The 18,328-nt window shown below is 43.9% G+C and overlaps 1 long non-coding RNA gene across 1 annotated transcript in view; it reads right to left on the bottom strand.

Annotated features, from left to right (window-relative positions):
* Window positions 1-18,328, bottom strand: part of LOC138564610 (uncharacterized) — a 122,869-nt gene that overhangs the window by 89,188 nt on the left and 15,353 nt on the right. The gene's annotated exons all lie outside the window — the stretch shown is intronic.

Consider the following 18,328-nt stretch of genomic DNA (forward strand, 5'->3'; position numbering starts at 1 on the left):
CTACTCTTACTGATTATCCTAAAAGGATGGCAGAATGGGTAGCAGGATGGCAGGATGGGAGGTCTTAGATCAGTAAAGACACGCCATCCACCTCTCTCCCCAATTACTTAATCTCATTTTCTTTTGAGTATGTTTGTATTCAGCTCCTTGCTCCACCTCCTCTTGCATAATTCTCATCTATTGACCTCTTTGAGTCTTCAATCTCTCTTTTCCAATGACTTAGACCTCTTAATCAAATCTCTGACACTGAACACCTGTCAATTCAACCTGCCGTAAACATGACTACAGCCACTGTCTTCACCTTGACTCCTCATACTCTGACCATTTTCTGGTCACCCTCCACAATCAGTCGGCCCAATTTTTCTGAAACTCACTGGACTAAATAACTCCTCATCTGAATAAAGTCAGGCCCTTCCTTTAGGTGCTCTTTCCATCTGTTACCAACTCCAGTGAGAAGGCCTTCCCAGATTTTAACCTAGCACTAGTGCTCTCGTTGAGTATCATTATCCCTCTTGCCTGTGCATTGAACCTTGGATTTCCCCAACCATCCAGCATCTCAGAACCTATTGTGAGGGGTAAGAAATGTGAGGCCGACAACTTTGTAAAGAGTTTTCAACTTTAGCATTTTATTAAATAAAAAGGTAGGATAAACGCCACTCTATCCCTACCCTGACAAGGATTTTCCTGCCTAGAATAAACTAAAGAAAATACTCTTACAAAAGGATATCTGTCCCTCACACTTGTATACTCAATAAATCAATAAGGAAATGTATGGCAGTTTAATCCAACAATTATATATAACATAAAACCACATCACAATGTGGCCACTGCCTCTTCTCATAACCTGGGTTAATTCCCCTTCCCCAGGTTTGAGCAAGGATTTGCTCCACAGTTCAAAAGAAATCAGGAAATTCTGTTTTGCCACAAAGTTCCAACACAGTTCTTTCGGATTCAAAACTTGATAATAAAAAGTTCAGTTGTATCAACAATGTACGAAAAGAAGTGATAGGTTCCAACCTCTCCTGGAGTAAGAACAGGATTTAAATTCATCTCCTTCAAGTAAACAAACACTGTCTTTGTCAGGATGATATGCCATTGTGTCGGGAGGATAGCTCTGGGGCAACATGCTCGCCTTGCTAGCAAGACGACACGGAGCAACACAGGTTCGATGCCCGGGTCCGCGCTTAGAAATCTCTGGGTATTAAGCATGTTATAAATAAACAATTACAATTGTGGGTGACTTTAATCTTAAGGTCAATGTGGTGGAGAACTTTAAGATTCAAAGCTTTCTGTCCTCTATGAAAGAACTCTCCCTCCCCCAGCAGGTTCATGAACAGACCCATTCCTTAGGTAACACCTTGGACCTGATTTTCTCAGCAGATGCTGAGATCACTCTTTTTGTGGCCTTTCAAATCCTGTGGTCTGATCATTTCTTTGTTCCCTTCCCCTGGGGCATTAAGGGCCCGCCATCTGCTCCACCAGCCAAATTAGTCCAGCGGCGTGGATGGCGCTCAATATCTAAATCTGATATGACCTCTTTGATACCTGCCCGACTTTCAGGGCTGTCCCCTGTGGACATGAATTCTTTAACTAGTACTTTGACCGCAGTTGCAGGCAGCCTTGCTCAGCTCAAGACATCTAGGCTATCTTCACGCCCCTCTCAGCAGTGGTTCATGGACAAGCTGCGTGCCCTTCGCCTACAATGCAGGCAGATGGAGCAAAAGTGGAGGCACTCTTATACCCCCAGGAAAAAGTTTGCCTTGTCTCTGGTCACCTCCCAGTATCACCTTGCCATTTCATGTGCCAAACGTGTCTACGTTGCATCTATTATTGAAACTTCTGTGAATCACCCCAGGGAGTTGTTCAAAGTGGTTCGTAATCTCTCTACTAGCTTACCGGTTCCTCTTCCCTCCTCTCAGGCCCTCTGTAATTCCTTGTCCACATGTTTTATGGATGAAATAATTTCTATTCAATCGAATATTGCTGTTACTCACCTTCCTTCTGAGGCTGATATTTACATGATATGATATTTTATTTGTATTGAGCCAATACACAATTGTTTCAGAGCGCAACGAGGCAAGGGAGGGGAAACAAGGGAGGACAGAACAACGATCTTACTAGGCCCAGTGACATTAAGAACGTGCGAGTGCAGGGGAGAGGGAAGGGGGAAGTGCGAGGGGCAGGAAAAGAGTGGAAAGTGCAGAACACGTGATAGAACAACAGGTAGTGTGCCCAGTAGGTGGTAAGTGCGAAAATAAGGTGTAAACAACGGGTGTATTATAAGTGCTCGAAGGGGACTGTAGGGTAGCAGATACAGACCCAAGTGCAAGGGTTGTCAGGAGGCAGTGCGGGTGTGTGGCTGGGAGGGCAGGGATCTGGGCCCAATATCAGAGGGTAACCAGGTGCCCGGTGCCAAAGCAGACAGTTTAGCAGGGGAGAGGAAGAGCGAAGGCAGAAGCAAAGAGGAAGGTCTTGAGGTGCTTCCGGAACCGGAGATGGTTCTCCTCAAGTTTCAGAGAGGCAGGGAGGCTGTTCCAGATGTATGCCCCAGCAGAGGAAAGGGATCTACCCCCAACTTGTTGCTTGGAGAAGCGACTGATCCTGAGGGAGTTGGAGGTGAAGGAGCGAAGAGCTCAAGTAGGAAGGTATTTACAGAGGGAGAGTTCAAGGTATTGCGGAACCAGGCACCAGAAAGCCTTGTGGACAATGCAAAGGGTCTTGAATGTAATCCTTGCAGACGCTGGGAGCCAATGAAGGGATTTCAGGGCTGGAGAGATACGATCGCAGGGCTTGAGGCCAAGGACAAGTCTCACAGTCCTGTTCTGGATGAGCTGCAGAGGGCGGAGAGTGGTTGCAGGCAGATTGACAAAGAGGCTGTTGCAATAGTCCTGCCTAGAGAGAACCAGAGCTCTGGAAACAGTGAGCTAATGGGGGAAGGAGAGGCAAAGAAGAATACCTCTGAGGAGGTGCAGTTGGTAGTTAGACTTTTTTTGAGACGTCAGAGATGTGTGGAGAAAAGGAAAGCGTGGAGTCGAAGATGACCCAGAGGTTCTTAGCCTCACAAGTGGGAGCAGGAAGAGGGCCAAGGGAGGCCGGCCAGAGAGTGACAGGAAAGGAAGGTGCAGGTGTGCCGATGAGGAGGATCTCTGTCTTGCTGGCATTAAGGAAGAGGTTGTTGGTGGCGCACCACACCTGGATTGCAGACACACAGTCAGAGATGAGAGAGAGAGAAGAGGTGGCAGAGGGGAGCCTGAAAACAAGTTGGTTGTCATCCACATAGCACTGAAAGTTTCAGCAGAGAGCAGAAATGCAGTGGGCTAGCGGTGCCAGGTATTGGTTGAAAAGCCATGGAGAGAGGTTAGACCCCTGGGGAACGCCACAGGTAGAAAGTGAGATAGAGGAAAGGAAGGACCCAAGTTGGACCTAGGAGGGTCGGTTGGAGGGAAAGGGTGTCAGCCAGGCCAGGGCCTGATCAGTGATACCAAGCTTATCACGGAGGCGATTGAGCAGGATGACATGGTTGACCATCTGAAAGGCAGAAGAAAGATCGAGTAGGATGAGGACAGATGGGATATTAGAATGAAGGGTGGAGAGCAGGTCTTCACGGATGTTCAGGAGAGCACTTTCCATGCTTCTGGCAGCTCTGAAGCCAGACTGATGGTCATGGAGACAACCAACAGAATCGGAGTGAAGATTAAGCTGGGAGATGGCCAGCTTTTCCAGGAGTTTGCCCAGGAAAGGAGTGATAGAGATCGGGTGATAGTTAGCCAGGTAATAGGGGTCGGCTATGGGTTACTTGAGAAGAGGGTACACAAGAGAGTGCTTCAGAGGGGAGGCCAAGGCTACAGAGGCGAAGGAGTGGTTGCAGAAGTCGGCCAGAGCAGGAGCAAGGGTGTCGATGTGGTCCTTGATGGTTTTGGATGAACAGGAAATAACCTGTTTTGACGATACTTTCATAGATTGGACTTTCTGGAAATCTCTTCAAGGGAGAACAGAGGAAAAAATGAGAAAGAAGGAGGAGAGGCGGCTGCAGGGGGGCCAAAGGTAGCAGAGAGAGAAGCGGGAGGAGGAGGAGAGGACGAGAGGGTGGACAGGATGTCCTGGGTTTTGAGATGAAATGAAAGGCAAAGGCCATGCAGATGGCCTCGGAGGCGACAGGAGAGGTAAAGACTGCAGCAGGGTTGGCCAGCTCCTTGCAGATTTTAAAGAGTACGGCCAAGTTGTTAGATGCCACAAAGATGCAGGCTTGGATGTGGGCTCCCTTCTTAGTGCGGACAAGGAGCTGGTATTGCCTTTGTAGCAGGCGCAGGCCAGTTTGTCAGAGGATGCACAAGAAGCCCGCCATTTCCTCTCAGCCACCCTACACTTGCGTTTAAGGGTAACTAGGTCAGAGTCATACCAAGAGTTGCACTTGGTTTTGGGCTTCAAGCGGATGTTCATGACAGGGGCAAGAACATCAAGAGTATCAGAGATAGAAGAGTAGAGCATGGAAAGGGCTGTGTCAGGATGTGAGCCAGCCAGAGGAGGAGGAGGGGGAGAGAAAGTGGAAGTGGAAGCCTCAACTGACACGCTTCATGGGTCGGATGACCGAGAAGGTACATGGCAGTGTTGGAGTTGGCTTGGCCTGATGGGTAGAGAGGGAGAGATGGGAGGAAATGAGAGAGTGATCACTCCAGGAGAGAGGAGTGGTCAGAGGGATAGAGAGGGGGAGGTCTGAAGAGATCAGAGCATCCAGAGTGGGCCCAGCAGAGTGAGTTGGGCCAGAGGGGAGAATAGAAAGAGAGAGAGAGTCACAGAGGTCGCGAAAGCATCCAGATGGATGTTGAAGTCTCCAAGAACGAGGAGTTGAGTAGTTGAGGCCAGGAGGGAGCAAGTGAGGTCCGCCCACTCAGAGAGGAAGGAGGTGATTTGACCAGGTGGCTGATAGATAGTAGCCATGGTAAGTGAGTGGCAAGGAGAGAGAGAAAGCCTCAGACAAGGCATTTGAAAGAGGAGTAGGCCTGCATAGGAATGACAGAGGCAGGAATCCACTCTGGGAAGATCAAGGCTACACCCCCTCCAGAACGGTTGGATCTGGGCACGGAGAGGATCTTACAGTCATCGGGAGGAGAGTGTCAAAGCTTGTGACAATTGTGACAATTGACAATGTGACAATTGTGACAAACCTGTGGTGCTCCATGTCGTCTTGCTTGTAAGGTGAGCACGTTGCCCCTGAGCTATCCTCCCGAAATCTTGAGCAATGGTTGTTATATTGGTATTGCCGGGTTTTTAAATACTCTTTTGCTTGGTATTGTTTGTATGCTTTTGTTTGGACTAAAGCTTCACCACAGGGATTTTGGCCCTTCCACCAACTCACATGCTTGCTTGCACAGTCACTTTGGTTTAATAAGTAAAACATTTGTTGGTTTTGTACGGTTCAGTATTCAGAATTGTAATCACTGCTTCTCTCACTCACACGCGAGTGAAACTGCCTGCCGTGGATAGTGTCAGAGCGATCCGGAGTCACTTGCAAGCTGTGAACTCACAAGGTAAGTCGCTCAATCTAGCTCTGCTTGGTGTTCGCAGGTGTTCTGTCATTGTGGCTCCTCGCGGTCTGGCAAACAGCCTCTTCTGGTCCACCTCCGCTCACGCCACTCGAAATTGGAGCTTCCTCCACTCGGCAGAGGCTCAGGTGCAACCCAGCCACCTAAAGCCTTTAACGAGGGTACACTTCCCTTGCTACTTCCTCTTCCTGCTGCGCAACCTCTGCACAACAAGCCTTCAATGGGCAAGCGTCCAGTTCTTACGCTTCCCACTGCGCAACCTCTGCAACAGGAATAGCTTGAGGCAAAGACCCTCACAGGACTTGACACCGCTCTTGGCTGCACAATGGTCCCGGCGTCTTCTCTCGTGCCAGCTTCACTTTCCTCTGCAGCCTGCACTGCTTTCTCCTCTCCTGCTGCTCCTGCTGTTCATGTTCTCCCTCTTCCTGCACCTGAGGGGGCTTTTTATGCCTCTCAGTCTCCCTCAGGTGTAGGTCGTTTACACTAATTAGCTGATTGCTCCCACAGCAATATTCCTCTGCATCCCTTTTCCTCGTCCCAGTACTGAAGAATTATGGGACTTGAAGTCCCTGCCAACCAAGTTAGTTTTCCTAACTTCTTCTACCTTACAATAAGCCATTCCAAGATTGGGGGTTCAGAGAAAATTAAACAAGGGAGTTTCTCCTTCCTCCTGGCCTGTTCCCACCCCATGTGATCCTCCCGCAGAACACCACCCCCAGGGTTGGGATCAGGAAGCATCTGCCTTCCCCTGGCCACACGAGAAGGGTCCCAGGTCAAGATTCTGGGGGGAATCACTACTGATTCATCATACTATATGGACATCCATCGCTGCTGTAAAATCCTTTCCCAGGTTCTTTTTGTCGCCTACAAGGAATCACTCCCCATACTCTGTTACATCCTGCACTCTGTCACATCACATTGCTACACCAACCTCATCTCTTCTCTCCATTTTTACCGTCACAAACTATCCAGGACCATCAGTTTTTACCCTTCTTCCCCCGACCTCTCTTCATTCTTTCGTCTCTCACTGCAAAAGGCTTAAAAATCTGTGATCTCACTAGCCTCCTTTCCCTCCCACCCCTCAGTACCTTCTCTCCACTATCCCCCATTCACTCAGATTTTTTCTACACTTCCCATCCTCTGCTCTGCCAACCCTTCCTGTGCGCCCACAGACCCCTTCGTACCCCAGACCTGGAGCCCCAATCAATGCCTGCGGGCCTTCGCCACCATATTTAAATAAATAAATAAACTTTAAATACATAAAATCCCCTCAACCGTCCTACAAATGAAATGCTAGAAAAACATCACAACTGAAAACACGTCACCATCCACACCGTTGACCAAACAGCAGGAATTCACAAAAGGGACCGGCCTCAAACGCCACGGAACGACTGCTGACTACCCATCTCAACCAAACAAAACCACTTTATCACCTAACCAAACCAACACTGAGGCTGCTCGACAGACAAGCAACACTACACCACCGCAAATAGATGGTGCATGAAAATGCACCACCAGTGCCCCAACAAGGAGCACCCCAACCACAAGAACAATACATAGGTTTAGACCACCACATTCAAGGTGTGGGAGCAACACCCCCACAAAGGGTACTGGGGTCCCTCCAACACAATGGCAAAGCACACTTGACCAAATGGCAAAAAAACATGTGAGTGCGGGGTCCACCTCCACAGAAACAAACTAATGAGGTAAACTACACTCAACAACATTTCTCCAGCCACAACCATGAACGCAAATGGCACGGGCACATAATACCTCCCCAAAGTGCTGTGGTGTGCCATGTGCTGGCAGCTAGCAGCCCAGGTGGCTGGCACTACCCTGCCACACAAAACACAAACAAAACTGTCCAACCCCACAAGGTGGTTTGCCAGGCCACCCAGTGAGCACAACACACACCACATACACAAGTAACCCCCAGTAAGTCCATGCCCTATTCTCACGTCCATATTCTGACAGACCTGTGGAGGCAAAAGTTAAATCAACATGCAAGAACAAACCAAATTTCAACTTCCTTCAACTAACAGAGGACATGTCTTTACCAAAATACACCAGACACGTCCCAGATCCACCACAATCCACAACATACCAATGGACAACTTACACCCAAACAGGCTTCACTTCATATAACACTGTTGATCAATATTCACGGTTCAGCGTGGACAGCTCCCTGAAAAATGACAAAGCCCTGATCTAGCTTGTGGAAAACTGCCATATATTGACTTCTTGAATCACCCAGGTCAGCCCCACAACCAAGGCAAAAACCCCAGAGCTCTTCCCAGCGAACAGTCAATTCCTGCTTCCCAGAGACGCAGTCAGGATACAGCATAGTTCCATCCACACCATACCCGGAGCAGCTGTCAAGCTGGTACCTGTGACCCCGACCCCAACACACGTTGGGCCCAACCTCCATCACTGCCAACTTGACTGTTTCAGGTACCAGCTGTTCACTGATCTGACTGTGCCCACATGAGTCTCCAAACACAGCACCCAGCTGTTCACTATGCTGACAGCACACACACGGCTCTCCTGAAACAACTCCCAGCTCCGGCTCGGATAGCATTCCATGCTGGGCGCCGCACTAGATGTTACCTGCCGCTTTTTCTTTTCAGCAGCATTACCATCAGGACACATCTCCTCCTCTGAGACTCAGTTCAAACCCTTAGAGGCGTGCAGCGGCAAACCGTTGTACAGTGTGTGATGCTGTCCATCCCCTTCAATGGCACATCATTCGACATCCTCAGCCATTAGCCACGTCACAACATCCTCTCTGATTGGCCGCTGAAGCCTCAATGCCATCATTCAAGCCCCAGCCTCCAAACTGCAAGGAGCTCTCAAACACTCTCTCAACATTCCAGAGGCAGGCATTCTACAAGCATTCCACAGCACCCAGACTCACAACACAGGAACAGGGGAGAAAGCAAGACATAACACATTACACAGAGAAAACAATGAAACAGCTTTCTTCATGATGCACATCTAGGTTTCTCCTAGGAAGAGATGATGTGTCTGATTTTTAAGGGCCCCTTCTTAGGGATTCAAGCTTCCTTGTTTGTATGAAATGTGTTTATAAGCTGCTGAGCCACCTTGAAGACCTTTTATGATCCTTGCTGTGTCACATACGAGGCTGGGCCCTGTACACTTGAAGACCTCTTTCCAACCAAGTAGTGAAAAGGCAGGGTGGTCCTACATTTGTCAAAGTTGCTGCAGCAGAGCTTTTCTATAAGAAATGATCTGGTCAGCATGAAGCAATCCATTGTTGCACTCTTATGCTCAAGGCTTGCAGAGAGAAAAAAACATAAATCTGACCTGTATCTAAACTCAAGGTGATCAGCACAGACAAGATGAAGCTGCAACATTTAAGTGAAGAAGAAACATGTGAAATGTTACCACTTCCTGAAACAAGGATATGGAAGTGATAAAGGAAAACCTGACTATGAAACAACTAAACAGTTACTGCTCCCTCTAGTGTTCAGTAAGGTGTAGTCACCCTCCAGTAATATTTTGAAATATATAATTTCCCTTCATGTCAATCAAATCAAAAGTGTTACAATTCTACCTTTATGTGACTAGAGTATATTTAGGTAGATGAGGATTTTCTAGTACAATATAGATGTCATCACAAAGTCCCTCTTTGAGTTTACTTATTAGCTGCCTTTTTACTGAATTTTGGGCAGTAATGGGTTAATGAAAGCACATTGTTCAACCTTCCCCATTTCCAAAATGTTCTTCACGTGTGTTTGCATAATTTTCAGGTGAGTTTTGCTGCCGGTTTATATATTAGGGTACCGTTCCGGCCCGTTCCGGGTACTTTTTCGTGTGAAAATGTAGCTTTTGGGCAGCAATGGGTTAATGACAGCACATTGTTCAACCTTCCCCATTTCCAAAATGTTCTTCATGTGTATTTGCATCATTTTGAGGTGATTTTGGCTGCCTTTTTATATGTTAGGGTACTGTTCCGGCCCGTTCCGTGTACTTTTTCGTGATAGAATGTAAATTTTGGGCAATAATGGGTTAATGACAGCATATTGGTGCACCTTTCTCATTTCAACATGTTCTTCATGTGTGTTTGCATCATTTTCAGGTGAGTTTTGCTGCCGTTTTATATATTAGGGTAGCGTTCCGGCCCGTTCCGGGTACTTTTTCGTGTTAAAATGTAGATTTTGGGCAGTAATGGGTTAATGACAGCACATTGTTCATCCTTTGCCATTTCAAAATGTTCTTCATGTGTGTTTGCATCATTTTCAGGTGAGTTTTGCTGCCGCTTTATATATTAGGGTACCGTTCCGGCCCGTTCCGGGTACTTTTTCATGTGAAAATGTAGATTTTGGGCTGTAATGGGTTAATGACAGCATATTGGTGCACCTTTCTCATTTCAAAATGTTCTTCATGTGTGTTTGCATAATTTTCAGGTGATTTTTGCTGCCTTTTTATATGTTAGGGTACCGTTCCGGGTACTTTTTCGTGTGAAAATGTAGATTTTGGGCAGTAATGGGTTAATGACAGCATATTGGAGCACCTTTCTCATTTCAAAATGTACTTCATGTGTGTTTGCATAATTTTCAGGTGATTTTTGCTGACATTTTATATGTTAGGGTACCGTTCCGGCCCGTTCCGGGTACTTTTTGTGATAAAATGTAAATTTTGGGCAATAATGGGTTAATGACAGCATATTGGTGCACCTTTCTCATTTCAACATGTTCTTCATGTGTATTTGCATCATTTTCAGGTGAGTTTTGCTGCCGTTTTATATGTTAGGGTACCGTTCCGGCCCGTTCCAGGTACTTTTTCGTGTGAAAATGTAGATTTTGGGCAGTAATGGGTTAATGACAGCATATTGGAGCACCTTTCTCATTTCAAAATGTTCTTCATGTGTGTTTGCATCATTTTCAGGTGAGTTTTGCTGCCGTTTTATATATTAGGGTACCGTTCCGGCCCGTTCCGGGTACTTTTTCGTGTGAAAATGTAGATTTTGGGCAGTAATGGGTTAATGACAGCATATTGGTGCACCTTTCTCATTTCAAAATGTACTTCATGTGTGTTTGCATAATTTTCAGGTGATTTTTGCTGCCTTTTTATATGTTAGGGTACCGTTCCGGCCCGTTCCGGGTACTTTTTCGTGATAAAATGTAAATTTTGGGCAATAATGGGTTAATGACAGCATATTGGTGCACCTTTCTCATTTCAACATGTTCTTCATGTGTGTTTGCATCATTTTCAGGTGATTTTTGCTGCCATTTTATATGTTAGGGTACCGTTCCGGCCCGTTCCGGGTACTTTTTCGTGATAAAATGTAAATTTTGGGCAATAATGGGTTAATGACAGCATATTGGTGCACCTTTCTCATTTCAACATGTTCTTCATGTGTGTTTGCATCATTTTCAGGTGAGTTTTGCTGCCGTTTTATATGTTAGGGTACCGTTCCGGCCCGTTCCGGGTACTTTTTCGTGTGAAAATGTAGATTTTGGGCAATAATGGGTTAATGACAGCATATTGGAGCACCTTTCTCATTTCAAAATGTTCTTCATGTGTGTTTGCATCATTTTCAGGTGAGTTTTGCTGCCGTTTTATATATTAGGGTAGCGTTCCGGCTCGTTCCGTGTACTTTTTCGTGTTAAAATGTAGATTTTGGGCAGTAATGGGTTAATGACAGCACATTGTTCATCCTTTGCCATTTCAAAATGTTCTTCATGTGTGTTTGCATCATTTTCAGGTGAGTTTTGCTGCCGTTTTATATATTAGGGTACCGTTCCGGCCCGTTCCGGGTACTTTTTCATGTGAAAATGTAGATTTTGGGCTGTAATGGGTTAATGACAGCATATTGGTGCACCTTTCTCATTTCAAAATGTTCTTCATGTGTGTTTGCATAATTTACAGGTGATTTTTGCTGCCTTTTTATATGTTAGGGTACCGTTCCGGGTACTTTTTCGTGTGAAAATGTAGATTTTGGGCAGTAATGGGTTAATGACAGCATATTGGAGCACCTTTCTCATTTCAAAATGTACTTCATGTGTGTTTGCATAATTTTCAGGTGATTTTTGCTGACATTTTATATGTTAGGGTACCGTTCCGGCCCGTTCCGGGTACTTTTTCGTGATAAAATGTAAATTTTGGGCAATATTGGGTTAATGACAGCATATTGGTGCACCTTTCTCATTTCAACATGTTCTTCATGTGTATTTGCATCATTTTCAGGTGAGTTTTGCTGCCGTTTTATATGTTAGGGTACCGTTCCGGCCCGTTCCAGGTACTTTTTCGTGTGAAAATGTAGATTTTGCGCAGTAATGGGTTAATGACAGCATATTGGAGCACCTTTCTCATTTCAAAATGTTCTTCATGTGTGTTTGCATCATTTTCAGGTGAGTTTTGCTGCCGTTTTATATATTAGGGTACCGTTCCGGCCCGTTCCGGGTACTTTTTCGTGTGAAAATGTAGATTTTGGGCAGTAATGGGTTAATGACAGCATATTGGTGCACCTTTCTCATTTCAAAATGTACTTCATGTGTGTTTGCATAATTTTCAGGTGATTTTTGCTGCCATTTTATATGTTAGGGTACCGTTCCGGCCCGTTCCGGGTACTTTTTCGTGATAAAATGTAAATTTTGGGCAATAATGGGTTAATGACAGCATATTGGTGCACCTTTCTCATTTCAACATGTTCTTCATGTGTGTTTGCATCATTTTCAGGTGATTTTTGCTGCCATTTTATATGTTAGGGTACCGTTCCGGCCCGTTCCGGGTACTTTTTCGTGATAAAATGTAAATTTTGGGCAATAATGGGTTAATGACAGCATATTGGTGCACCTTTCTCATTTCAACATGTTCTTCATGTGTGTTTGCATCATTTTCAGGTGAGTTTTGCTGCCGTTTTATATGTTAGGGTACCGTTCCGGCCCGTTCCGGGTACTTTTTCGTGTGAAAATGTAGATTTTGGGCAATAATGGGTTAATGACAGCATATTGGAGCACCTTTCTCATTTCAAAATGTTCTTCATGTGTGTTTGCATCATTTTCAGGTGAGTTTTGCTGCCGTTTTATATATTAGGGTAGCGTTCCGGCTCGTTCCGTGTACTTTTTCGTGTTAAAATGTAGATTTTGGGCAGTAATGGGTTAATGACAGCACATTGTTCATCCTTTGCCATTTCAAAATGTTCTTCATGTGTGTTTGCATCATTTTCAGGTGAGTTTTGCTGCCGTTTTATATATTAGGGTACCGTTCCGGCCCGTTCCGGGTACTTTTTCATGTGAAAATGTAGATTTTGGGCTGTAATGGGTTAATGACAGCATATTGGTGCACCTTTCTCATTTCAAAATGTTCTTCATGTGTGTTTGCATAATTTACAGGTGATTTTTGCTGCCTTTTTATATGTTAGGGTACCGTTCCGGGTACTTTTTCGTGTGAAAATGTAGATTTTGGGCAGTAATGGGTTAATGACAGCATATTGGAGCACCTTTCTCATTTCAAAATGTACTTCATGTGTGTTTGCATAATTTTCAGGTGATTTTTGCTGCCATTTTATATGTTAGGGTACCGTTCCGGCCCGTTCCGGGTACTTTTTCGTGATAAAATGTAAATTTTGGGCAATAATGGGTTAATGACAGCATATTGGTGCACCTTTCTCAATTCAACATGTTCTTCGTGTGTGTTTGCATCATTTTCAGGTGAGTTTTGCTGCCGTTTTATATGTTAGGGTACCGTTCCGGCCCGTTCCGGGTACTTTTTCGTGTGAAAATGTAGATTTTGGGCAGTAATGGGTTAATGACAGCATATTGGAGCACCTTTCTCATTTTAAAATGTTCTTCATGTGTGTTTGCATCATTTTCAGGTGAGTTTTGCTGCCGTTTTATATATTAGGGTACCGTTCCGGCCCGTTCCGGGTACTTTTTCGTGTGAAAATGTAGATTTTGGGCAGTAATGGGTTAATGACAGCATATTGGTGCACCTTTCTCATTTCAAAATGTACTTCATGTGTGTTTGCATAATTTTCAGGTGATTTTTGCTGCCATTTTATATGTTAGGGTACCGTTCCGGCCCGTTACGGGTACTTTTTCGTGATAAAATGTAAATTTTGGGCAATAATGGGTTAATGACAGCATATTGGTGCACCTTTCTCATTTCAACATGTTCTTCATGTGTGTTTGCATCATTTTCAGGTGATTTTTGCTGCCATTTTATATGTTAGGGTACCGTTCCGGCCCGTTCCGGGTACTTTTTCGTGATAAAATGTAAATTTTGGGCAATAATGGGTTAATGACAGCATATTGGTGCACCTTTCCCATTTCAACATGTTCTTCATGTGTGTTTGCATCATTTTCAGGTGAGTTTTGCTGCCGTTTTATATGTTAGGGTACCGTTCCGGCCCGTTTCGGGTACTTTTTCGTGTGAAAATGTAGATTTTGGGCAGTAATGGGTTAATGACAGCATATTGTAGCACCTTTCTCATTTCAAAATGTTCTTCATGTGTGTTTGCATCATTTTCAGGTGAGTTTTGCTGCCGTTTTATATATTAGGGTAGCGTTCCGGCCCGTTCCGGGTACTTTTTCGTGTTAAAATGTAGATTTTGGGCAGTAATGGGTTAATGACAGCACATTGTTCATCCTTTGCCATTTCAAAATGTTCTTCATGTGTGTTTGCATCATTTTCAGGTGAGTTTTGCTGCCGTTTTATATATTAGGGTACCGTTCCGGCCCGTTCCGGGTACTTTTTCATGTGAAAATGTAGATTTTGGGCTGTAATGGGTAATGACAGCATATTGATGCACCTTTCTCATTTCAAAATGTTCTTCATGTGTGTTTGCATAATTTTCAGGTGATTTTTGCTGTCTTTTTATATGTTAGGGTACCGTTCCGGCCCGTTCCGGGTACTTTTTCGTGTGAAAATGTAGATTTTGGGCAGTAATGGGTTAATGACAGCATATTGGAGCACCTTTCTCATTTCAAAATGTACTTCATGTGTGTTTGCATAATTTTCAGGTGATTTTTGCTGCCATTTTATATGTTAGGGTACCGTTCCGGCCCGCTCCGGGTACTTTATCGTGATAAAATGTAAATTTTGGGCAATAATGGGTTAATGACAGCATATTGGTGCACCTTTCTCATTTCAACATGTTCTTCATGTGTGTTTGCATCATTTTCAGGTGAGTTTTGCTGCCGTTTTATATATTAGGGTAGCGTTCCGGCACGTTCCGGGTACTTTTTCGTGTTAAAATGTAGATTTTGGGCAGTAATGGGTTAATGACAGCACATTGTTCATCCTTTGCCATTTCAAAATGTTCTTCATGTGTGTTTGCATCATTTTCAGGTGAGTTTTGCTGCCGTTTTATATATTAGGGTACCGTTCCGGCCCGTTCCGGGTACTTTTTCATGTGAAAATGTAGATTTTGGGCTGTAATTGGTTAATGACAGCATATTGGTGCACCTTTCTCATTTCAAAATGTTCTTCATGTGTGTTTGCATAATTTTCAGGTGATTTTTGCTGCCTTTTTATATGTTAGGGTACCGTTCGGCCCGTTCCGGGTACTTTTTCATGTGAAAATGTAGATTTTGGGCAGTAATGGGTTAATGACAGCATATTGGAGCACCTTTCTCATTTCAAAATGTACTTCATGTGTGTTTGCATAATTTTCAGGTGATTTTTGCTGCCATTTTATATGTTAGGGTACCGTTCCGGCCCGTTCCGGGTACTTTTTCATGATAAAATGTCAATTTTGGGCAATAATGGGTTAATGACAGCATATTGGTGCACCTTTCTCATTTCAACATGTTCTTCATGTGTGTTTGCATCATTTTCAGGTGAGTTTTGCTGCCGTTTTATATATTAGGGTAGCGTTCCGGCCCGTTCCGGGTACTTTTTCGTGTTAAAATGTAGATTTTGGGCAGTAATGGGTTAATGACAGCACATTGTTCATCCTTTGCCATTTCAAAATGTTCTTCATGTGTGTTTGCATCATTTTCAGGTGAGTTTTGCTGCCGTTTTATATATTAGGGTACCGTTCCGGCCCGTTCCGGGTACTTTTTCATGTGAAAATGTAGATTTTGGGCTGTAATGGGTTAATGACAGCATATTGGTGCACCTTTCTCATTTCAAAATGTTCTTCATGTGTGTTTGCATAATTTTCAGGTGATTTTTGCTGCCTTTTTATATGTTAGGGTACCGTTCCGGCCCGTTCCGGGTACTTTTTCGTGTGAAAATGTAGATTTTGGGCAGTAATGGGTAAATGACAGCATATTGGAGCACCTTTCTCATTTCAAAATGTACTTCATGTGTGTTTGCATAATTTTCAGGTGATTTTTGCTGCCATTTTATATGTTAGGGTACCGTTCCGGCCCGCTCCGGGTACTTTTTCGTGATAAAATGTAAATTTTGGGCAATAATGGGTTAATGACAGCATATTGGTGCACCTTTCTCATTTCAACATGTTCTTCATGTGTGTTTGCATCATTTTCAGGTGAGTTTTGCTGCCGTTTTATATATTAGGGTAGCGTTCCGGCCCGTTCCGGGTACTTTTTCGTGTTAAAATGTAGATTTTGGGCAGTAATGGGTTAATGACAGCACATTGTTCATCCTTTGCCATTTCAAAATGTTCTTCATGTGTGTTTGCATCATTTTCAGGTGAGTTTTGCTGCCGTTTTATATATTAGGGTACCGTTCCGGCCCGTTCCGGGTACTTTTTCATGTGAAAATGTAGATTTTGGGCTGTAATTGGTTAATGACAGCATATTGGTGCACCTTTCTCATTTCAAAATGTTCTTCATGTGTGTTTGCATAATTTTCAGGTGATTTTTGCTGCCTTTTTATATGTTAGGGTACCGTTCCGGCCCGTTCCGGGTACTTTTTCATGTGAAAATGTAGATTTTGGGCAGTAATGGGTTAATGACAGCATATTGGAGCACCTTTCTCATTTCAAAATGTACTTCATGTGTGTTTGCATAATTTTCAGGTGATTTTTGCTGCCATTTTATATGTTAGGGTACCGTTCCGGCCCGTTCCGGGTACTTTTTCATGATAAAATGTAAATTTTGGGCAATAATGGGTTAATGACAGCATATTGGTGCACGTTTCTCATTTCAACATGTTCTTCATGTGTGTTTGCATCATTTTCAGGTGAGTTTTGCTGCCGTTTTATATATTAGGGTAGCGTTCCGGCCCGTTCCGGGTACTTTTTCGTGTTAAAATGTAGATTTTGGGCAGTAATGGGTTAATGACAGCACATTGTTCATCCTTTGCCATTTCAAAATGTTCTTCATGTGTGTTTGCATCATTTTCAGGTGAGTTTTGCTGCCGTTTTATATATTAGGGTACCGTTCCGGCCCGTTCCGGGTACTTTTTCATGTGAAAATGTAGATTTTGGGCTGTAATGGGTTAATGACAGCATATTGGTGCACCTTTCTCATTTCAAAATGTTCTTCATGTGTGTTTGCATAATTTTCAGGTGATTTTTGCTGCCTTTTTATATGTTAGGGTACCGTTCCGGCCCGTTCCGGGTACTTTTTCGTGTGAAAATGTAGATTTTGGGCAGTAATGGGTAAATGACAGCATATTGGAGCACCTTTCTCATTTCAAAATGTACTTCATGTGTGTTTGCATAATTTTCAGGTGATTTTTGCTGCCATTTTATATGTTAGGGTACCGTTCCGGCCCGTTCCGGGTACTTTTTCGTGATAAAATGTACATTTTGGGCAATAATGGGTTAATGACAGCATATTGGTGCACCTTTCTCATTTCAACATGTTCTTCGTGTGTGTTTGCATCATTTTCAGGTGAGTTTTGCTGCCGTTTTATATGTTAGGGTACCGTTCCGGCCCGTTCCGGGTACTTTTTCGTGTGAAAATGTAGATTTTGGGCAGTAATGGGTTAATGACAGCATATTGGAGCACCTTTCTCATTTCAAAATGTTCTTCATGTGTGTTTGCATCATTTTCAGGTGAGTTTTGCTGCCGTTTTATATATTAGGGTACCGTTCCGGCCCGTTCCGGGTACTTTTTCGTGTGAAAATGTAGATTTTGGGCAGTAATGGGTTAATGACAGCATATTGGTGCACCTTTCTCATTTCAAAATGTACTTCATGTGTGTTTGCATAATTTTCAGGTGATTTTTGCTGCCATTTTATATGTTAGGGTACCGTTCCGGCCCGTTCCGGGTACTTTTTCGTGATAAAAGGTAAATTTTGGGCAATAATGGGTTAATGACAGCATATTGGTGCACCTTTCTCATTTCAACATGTTCTTCGTGTGTGTTTGCATCATTTTCAGGTAATTTTTGCTGCCATTTTATATGTTAGGGTACCGGTCCGGCCCGTTCCGGGTACTTTTTCGTGATAAAATGTAAATTTTGGGCAATAATGGGTTAATGACAGCATATTGGTGCACCTTTCCCATTTCAACATGTTCTTCATGTGTGTTTGCATCATTTTAGGTGAGTTTTGCTGCCGTTTTATATGTTAGGGTACCATTCCGGCCCGTTCCGGGTACTTTTTCGTGTTAAAATGTAGATTTTGGGCAGTAATGGGTTAATGACAGCCCATTGTTCATCCTTTGCCATTTCAAAATGTTCTTCATGTGTGTTTGCATCATTTTCAGGTGAGTTTTGCTGCCTTTTTATATGTTAGGGTACCGTTCTGGCCCGTTCCGGGTACTTTTTCGTGTGAAAATGTAGATTTTGGGCAGTAATGGGTTAATGACAGCATATTGGAGCACCTTTCTCATTTCAAAATGTACTTCATGTGTGTTTGCATAATTTTCAGGTGATTTTTGCTGCCATTTTATATGTTA

Source organism: Ambystoma mexicanum, chromosome 1p (genome assembly GCF_040938575.1).
Source record: "Ambystoma mexicanum isolate Mex_15411 chromosome 1p, UKY_AmexF1_1, whole genome shotgun sequence".
NCBI classification, from domain to species: Eukaryota; Metazoa; Chordata; class Amphibia; order Caudata; family Ambystomatidae; genus Ambystoma; species Ambystoma mexicanum.